The sequence below is a fragment of the Triticum aestivum genome, chromosome 7B (genome assembly GCF_018294505.1).
Source record: "Triticum aestivum cultivar Chinese Spring chromosome 7B, IWGSC CS RefSeq v2.1, whole genome shotgun sequence".
Classification (NCBI taxonomy): Eukaryota; Viridiplantae; Streptophyta; class Magnoliopsida; order Poales; family Poaceae; genus Triticum; species Triticum aestivum.
In genome coordinates this window covers 65,806,392-65,815,088 of record NC_057813.1, presented here as the reverse complement: position 1 = coordinate 65,815,088, position 8,697 = coordinate 65,806,392, and positions in this window count along the sequence as shown.

Here is an 8,697-nt window from a genome sequence, read left to right as displayed (position 1 = left end):
TAATTAAAAAAGAGAGCACCTGAACCCTGATGTAGTCATAGCAGTAAAAACAACTGCACCAAAGAGCTCTATAGCCTTCCCGTGAGAGGTAGCTAGATTAGACTAGGACACTTGCATCTCCACTAACGTGCCACAACTGGTACTATATGGGAAATCAAGCCTAGGTTGCAGATGCGGAAGGTGTCCGTCGACTCCAGACGTTGAACCGGACGGGATGCTTGTTGGAATTATGTGTCCTATAACTATCTTTATCTTTACTAGCAAACATGCCCGTGCGTTGCAGCGGGAGAAAAAAAGATACATGCTTCTATAGTTGTATAATAAGCACAACTTAAGACCCCTCAACTGGTCCTTCTTATCTATATCAACATAGTCCACCTCCGTGTTGTCACTTATACCCTTTCATGCCTTCACTAACCATGCATGGTCGCGATGTCTAATTGGTCACAATGCGTCTGAACGTGGCCAATCCCAAGGCGATGATGTCGGCCACTACCTAAACCCACGCACACCTGCCATTGAACAACGTCATCGTAAGTGAATGTCTAATAGTTATATACTAATCTCGTCGAGCTGGAGGTGATGGGCGCCCTTCCCCAAGCTACAATATGCACCTAGTGCATGCATACACCATCTCTCATAGGCCCATTCACTTTTAAACTGTATATTTGTTTTCCAAAATGCATCAACAATCTTTTTGAAATAATAAATAATTTTTAAATCACATGGAATTTTTAAAGTGCATGAATGTTTTTTCATTACAAAATATTTTTAAGCATGTGAACACTTCTTAGAATTACATGAACTTTTTTTGAGAAAAAGGTGAACCATTTCAACTTATATAAACATTGTTTTGATACATGAACAATATTCTTAAAACTACATAAACATTCTAAAATTCATGAACGATTTTTAAAAACTACTGGCATTTTTCAAAAGGCAGAATCACATAAAATTAGAACATTTTTAAATTAAATTTTGGGTATGTAGCAAGTGATCAGATTACACGTACATTGCGCCTAATTTTTCTTTTTTATATATATAGTGAACGGGAGGAGAGCTATTCTAGTTGTGCCAAGAGACAACAATTTTCTCGTTGGTGACTACGTGGAGCAGTGCTCACATAAAGGCCAAAAAAAGGATTACGTGGAGCACTGCACGAAGATTATTTTGCTCGGCTCTAGAAGCGAACCAACATCCAAACCTCACATAAAGGCCAAAAAAAAAGGATTACGTGTAGCACTGCACGAAGATTATTTTGCTCGGCTCTAGAAGCGAACCAACATCCAAACCTTTGACCGGTCAAAATAAAATGTAATATCCTCATCGTGTAGCCAAGCATACAGCGCCGCGAGAATATGCTGTTGCCAATGCATTCTTATAAGTTTGACGCTGCAACCAGCCATCAACAGCCATTAGTGTGGTGGTTAGTAGCATGCATATTGGAGTGGGAGCACCTGTGTTCGAACCTCCGTGATAGCACTGAGCTTTTTTAAGTTTTATTTTTGTGTAGGCGCTTGCTAGTGGGCTGGGCCTTGCGTTCCGCGCTTGCTACTGGGCCGGTCCAATCACTGTCCGTTCGGCACGCTGATTTGGACGCAAAAAAGTTTAGTACCACATCAGAATCACCTAAAATCATCTAAGCGGGACGAAACCAAGAATATCACCTCCCTTTAATAGTAGGTATAGATCTTTATCTATCTTCTCTAATAATAAAGAGAATTGGGTTTCTGTCGTCCGTCATATAAATTGCCTCTGAAGTTGTCCCAATTTACCCACCATGCCACCGGTAACTAAAGAAAACGATTCGTTTTAAAAAAAAAAATCACCGTCCAATTTAGTTGTTATAGGATAGTCAATACAATTATATAAAACTCGCCGGAAGCCAGCGCAGTGGCTAAAGCCAAAGCCGCCCGCACGGGAGACCAGGGTTCGATCCTTGGCCGTGTGCCCATACCCTTTTTCTCCCTCCCCTTTTCTGCAATATATATAGCAGGCCGTAATAGTGACGCCCCTGTTTTTCTTTTGCTTTTTTCCTTTCTCATTTTTTTTCTGTTTTTCTTTCTTTAAATTACTCTGGGATTTCCAGAAAAAAATATCAAAAAAGTTGCGAGTACTGAGAAAATATATATATAGATACATCATAAAATGTTTGTGAATTCAAAAAACATTTGAGAAATCATAAAAAAATCGTGATTTAAAAACAAAACTGTTCACATATTTAAAAAAATCGTAATAGTGACGCCCCTGTTTTTCTTTTGCTTTTTTCCTTTCTCATTCTTTTTCTGTTTTTCTTTCTTTAAATTACTCTGGGATTTCCAGAAAAAAATATCAAAAAAGTTGCGAGTACTGAGAAAATATATAGATACATCATAAAATGTTTGTGAATTCAAAAAACATTTGAGAAATCATAAAAAAATCGTGATTTAAAAACAAAACTGTTCACATATTTAAAAAAATTGTAATAGTGACGCCCCTGTTTTTCTTTTGCTTTTTTCCTTTCTCATTTTTTTTCTGTTTTTCTTTCTTTAAATTACTCTGGGATTTCCAGAAAAAAATATCAAAAAAGTTGCGAGTACTGAGAAAATATATAGATACATCATAAAATGTTTGTGAATTCAAAAAACATTTGAGAAATCATAAAAAAATCGTGATTTAAAAACAAAACTGTTCACATATTTAAAAAAATCGTAATAGTGACGCCCCTGTTTTTCTTTTGCTTTTTTCCTTTCTCATTTTTTTTCTGTTTTTCTTTCTTTAAATTACTCTGGGATTTCCAGAAAAAAATATCAAAAAAGTTGCGAGTACTGAGAAAATATATAGATACATCATAAAATGTTTGTGAATTCAAAAAACATTTGAGAAATCATAAAAAAATCGTGATTTAAAAACAAAACTGTTCACATATTTAAAAAACCGTGATTTAAAAAACAATAAAATAAAAATTCATGATCTATAAAAATATGATCGTGTATTCAAAACATATTTGGGAATTTGAAAATAATGTCCATGAAATTTTAGAAAATGTTCACAAAAATTAAAACTGATTCTTAAGTAACAAACAAAACAAACCATCGCTTAGGCAGAGGTTTTATTAGGGGTTCTGTAGAGGTTTCATTAGGGGATCATAAAATGTTCATGATTAAAAAAATTGTTTGCATATTATAAAAGAATCATGATTTTAAAAACAATGAAATAAAAAATGTTCATGATTTCTAAAAATATAATCGTGTATTCAACACATATTCGGGAATTTTAAAACAATGTCCCGAGCCCAAAAAAGTTGACACATCTTGCTATGGGTTACCTTTTGTAAACTATATGAAAATGACAAAATGTCCGTTTTGCCTCCGTACACAACTATTCTCGTACCAAAGTTCTACTGGTTCCGGAAAACATCGCTACGCTAGGTCAATGTGAGACACATCATGCATTAGTCTAACTAAGGCAGGGGTCCAACAATGTAGTTTGCTCAACCGAAAAATTATTTTGTTGTGGCACCTTAGGAAATTAAGTCGTGATGAGACCATCACATTTTCATCATAACATCACTTGGACATAGTTTGTGAAATGACATATTGAAAATCCTTATCTCATCCTGGCATTTGATTTAGATCTTCTTGTCTCTATTATATCTATATAATCTGATTGTTTTTCTCCCGGTGCAACGCACGGGCATATTTGCTAGTATATTCAAATAACGACAAAGCTAAAATCCTGCCGACTGATGGTTTGTAACATATCCGCACGACTCGATATCCGCTCGATCCATGTCACGCCCACGCTCTGCCGCCCGATTTTTTCTCCTCGCTCGCTCCTCCTGTCCTGAGCCCCATCCGAACCCCGCCTCAGTCGCTGGAGCCCGCCGGTGAACAGCGCCTCCGCCGCTTGTCCCTTCCCTTCCTCTTCCCACATCCCACACGTCTCTCTCACCTCTCGCAGCAATGGCAGCATGAGAGGAAGATCCAGTTCAGTCGTCGTCGGCCATGGAGCCGAGCTCAACCAAAACCGCCGCCGCTGCCGGAGCTGCCCACCATCGGATCTGCGCCGCCCTTCTTCGGATCAATCCATCCCCATTGTTGCGAGCCTCGTATGTCGCTTCGCTTCCCTCCGGCGTTGCCACAGAGGAACAGCACCTCGTCCCGTCCGCCCGTGTCCTCGATGGAAGAGAGATGCATCTCTCGCAAGTTCACTCGTGTCGGCCATTTGGTAGCACCCTGATACCTTCGTCTAGCGGCGGCTACTACTCATATATTATCGTCAGTTCGTCAAGTAGGAGGACGAGAACCACTACTTGGCCTTTCCTGATGCAGTTGGCTGGTGCTCTGACCCCTACGACCACAACACACGGCCATCCAGTGCTTCAGGTTGCTCGAGACGTATGTGTGCTGCCATGCTCGTGGTCTCTATTAGCAAATGGCACCCAGGGTTGTTGCCTGTATGGTTGTGCTGCATCTTCACCCATGAAGAAAAAGATGTTGTAAACATAGTCTGATAACTTCTATGAAAATAACATGATAACTCACACATCGTAAACATGATAGATTATGTACCCGTCCTGGTAACTTTGTCGAAGGGGCCGGAGCGGGGGAGTCGTTGAAACATACCACGATAATTTCTATGCAAATAATATGATAACTCACACTTCATAGACATTAAGTTACGTACTCAGTCCAGGTAACTTTGTCGATGGGGTTGGGGTTGGGGGAGGGGGGGGTCATTGAAACATACGACGGTAACTTCTATGCAAATAACATGATAAGTCACACATCGTAGAAATGATAAATTATATACCCAATCCTGATAACTTTATAGGCGGGGTAGGATGGGAGGAGTTGTTGAATCATACCGCTATGCAAATAACATGATAACTCACACATCGCAGACTTGATAATTTATATACTTGACCCTGGTAAATGTGGCGACTGAGGCGAGGGGTGGGGGGGGGGCAACCCCGGTAATTTATATGTAAATAGCTTGTTAATAGACACATACTAAGTTGATAACTCACATACAAAAGCCATTATAATTTTTGACCTGAATTTTTTTTTGTTGAAAAATATACACCCAGTAATTTCTATGTAAAAAGCATGATAATGTATACATCACAAATTTGGTAACTAATATCTTACGTTTTAAACACCATGGTATCTTCATCCAAGGGGAAAAAGTTTTTTAAACATTTCCATCGGTAATTTATGTGCTAAATTACCATACTTCCTCATGCCTTAACCTTCTCGTACTATAGTTATCAGCCTTATCATGGTATAGTTATCATGTTGCTCATACCATAGTTATCACGTTGGTCATGCCAAAGTTACCAAGCCAAACTTATTTATTTTTTTGATATGGCAGAAATAAGAAAGGTTCAAATAACATTATTTATCTACAATAGACAACAACGAAAGGTGGCTTAGTTGGTTATTAGGCTCAATACATATTGCATAGACCTAGGTTTGAATCCTCTTTCAAGCACTTTTATTTTATTTTCATATTATGCGGTGAAAAACCAGAAAAAACCGCTAGCGATTTACTATGGTTTTTGAGAGAAGGGAAAAAATCAGTGGAAAGCGAATGTGGGAAGATAGCAATCACCTACGAACTAGTCGCGCGGATCTGTCGCTAACGACCAGTCTGGTCGTTAGCACAGTCCTATTCAAATTACTTGGAATTGTTAATATCCGGAATACCTCATTGTGAAATTATAAATGTATTTATGCATAGAATTACTTTACATGATTATCATGGAATTATCACTTGTTGGAATGTACTTAAGCTATATGCTTGAGGAAGCTGGTCGATTATTAGTGGAACACAATATGCTATATATATTGGAAAGACTACCCGGGTACACTGATGATTGGAAGGAGCTAGATCGTATAGTTAGATTACAGCCCTAATGTTGATCTACATAATTAGAGGAATTTACACTCTATTATGGTGCGTTGCTCACAAGTGCGTGCTCCGGGGACACAACGGGTAGCATCCGTTAACAGATAAATTTGATCGTGGTTGGTAATTTGATCTGGACTCTATCCGGAAAACTAGTTGAAAAAAGACTAGGAATCTTATCTGTATAAGAGTTGGACTCTTTGAAAAGGCAGTATAAGAAAGTCCCTACCCCCTAGCCTTCTATATGTGAATTGTGAACGGCATCACGGATAAGCGCAGAGGAATTAGGGGGTAGACCGCAAACCCTAAATTTCTATCATTGGTATCATGAGCTAGGTTCAGTCGCGGCCGTAACCCGAATCGCTTGCCGTCTCGGCACCATCGACGATGGAATCCGCTGCCTACTCTGCCTCTACCGCTGGTCACCTCGGACGCCGACCCGAAGCCACCAGATTCTACAGCAATCGGGGATGAGCAGCGCCGTACACACGGAATCGCCGCCGCGCCCATGGCCGCTCGGTCGCAACAAGACTTCCGCAGCTCGTCTCTCGCATCGATCTGGTGATACTATTGCTAATTATGTCGGGGTCTTCAACCATGCGCTACTGCGACAGATACGTGAGTGAGGTTCTGTGTTGATCCCATCTGCCGGATGCACCAGGTCGTTGATCTGGGAAATCAATTGGAGTCTGACTCGCATGCAGCAACCCATGCACGTAGGTCAGGGAAGGAATCAGCCAAATCATCACAATTTTCTTGGCACGTGGATCGAGGAAGTAGTGTACTTCGTACAGACATCACCAGGAAACATTGACTCCTTATTTCTTTTCTGGCTAAGCTGGGAATTCTTTCTAATCGTGCCCAGTTCACGTGGAGCGGAAATCAACCAGCGGGCCGGCCGCGCCGCAGCCGCAGCGTTCACGTTGCTGGAAGTTTTGCGCGTTGACCACCCCGGAAGCGACACGGGACCGTGGAAGGATGCTTGTAATTCATAGGACTTGCCAGTTTGGATCTTCTGAAATTTTTAGGCTTGAAGCAAGGAATTTATTCGTAATATGTGCATATGCACGTCAAATTCTTCCGGTGTATTCTTCGCCGAGTTCTACAATGCTGGCTACTTGCCAGTTTGGATCTTCTGAAATTTTTAGGCTTGAAGCAAGGAATTTATTCGTAATATGTGCATATGCACGTCAAATTCTTCCGGTGTATTCTTCGCCGAGTTCTACAATGCTGGCTCGCTGGGAACCAGTGTGACAGATGCGCGTCCGGCCAGTAGAATCACCTACGTTCATTAGATTTGTCCTTTACTTGGACAATGCAATAAAGCCAAAGTGGACCATTAATCAGCTAAATCTCAAAAGGTGTGCTGCACTTAGGCTAGTAGAGCATGGTTAATAGTATAGCCAGCTGCTGGCTATAAGCCAGTGCCATATCATCTACAACCCATCTTATAGCCAACATGTATAATAGTAAATCAAAAGAATGTACTACTTTTTCATTATGTGACCCACCTTTCATTCTCACAAAGTGCCTAGGAGCACGTGCTAGAGCTGGCTCTTCACGAAAAGCCCGCTTACCTTCTCTCTCCTCTTCTCTTTCCTCCAACTAAGCAAAAATATACTAGTTTATTCCATATAGCCTGCTGACTCATCTCTATTATACTTGCTCGTAGTGGTATTAATTTAAGAGATATATTGACTTCCTGATGAGTTACGAGAAGAGAAAACAGGCATCCGGCGTAGCTCGTCGGGACGCTCGCGATTCTTGGGATTCAAGACCAGCCCGTGATTCAGGCGAACATCTCCCCGGTCAGCAGATCGTAGGCGGGCGTTGCCGCAGCCATGTGCGTGCGTGTGCTCCTCACCAGCTTGGACTAGCGGACTTCCGAACACCCCATGCAGTAGCCGTCGTATAGAAAATTCTCCATGCATAATTTCTGCAAACAAAAATTGTACGAGCCAACAACAATTTCTAGAATAGACAGACTCACGCTGCATGAATTTAATTGAAAATATAACACCTTATCCGGCATTCGTTGAAGATCCATCAAACCGCACTACTAGGAAAAGGCTTACTAATGACGCATCAGTTTTGCCTATTAATGTCACATTACTGGTGTTAGAATAAACCGAGGCACTTCGTCGATCTACCGAGGATCAAGCAATTACATAAGCACGACACCGAGATTTGTTAACGAGGTTCACCAATATGGCTACATCCCCGGGGCATGACTACGGGCGCTTCTCCCATGACACCGCTACAATACCGCACCTCCGGCCGCCCGGGTGCCGGCACACGCCGCCGGCTCCCCCGCATACCCGTGCTATTATGTTGGCATAGGTTACATCGTGTGTCTACCCCCGCTATATATGAGAGGCCCAGGATACAAGTGTCCTATTAGAACACAACTCCTACCCTGTCTACACATAATCCAAAACCAAGTCTAACTGTAACCTACCTTGTACAATAATATTCGACACAATTCTAACAAACTCCACCTTGGCGAATATTCTTCACCATCTTGGATTCATCCATGCGTCGAACCTCCATGTACATTGGACTTGAGATACACCATGAGCACCGCTGCTACTCCCAGACTCCATGTGACTCCACCTGCAATTGTAGTCCCTTCCCCTCTTCTTCAGAATCAACACTCGAGCAAAATCAAGTTCCTCATTACTCTACTTTGTGCTTTCAACTTTCGGAGAATCCGTTCAACGCCATCACACAACGACCACTGTCTACATGAAAATGAACAACTCACATATTGGGCGCATATAAGAGTTACCTGAACTCAACGTCACC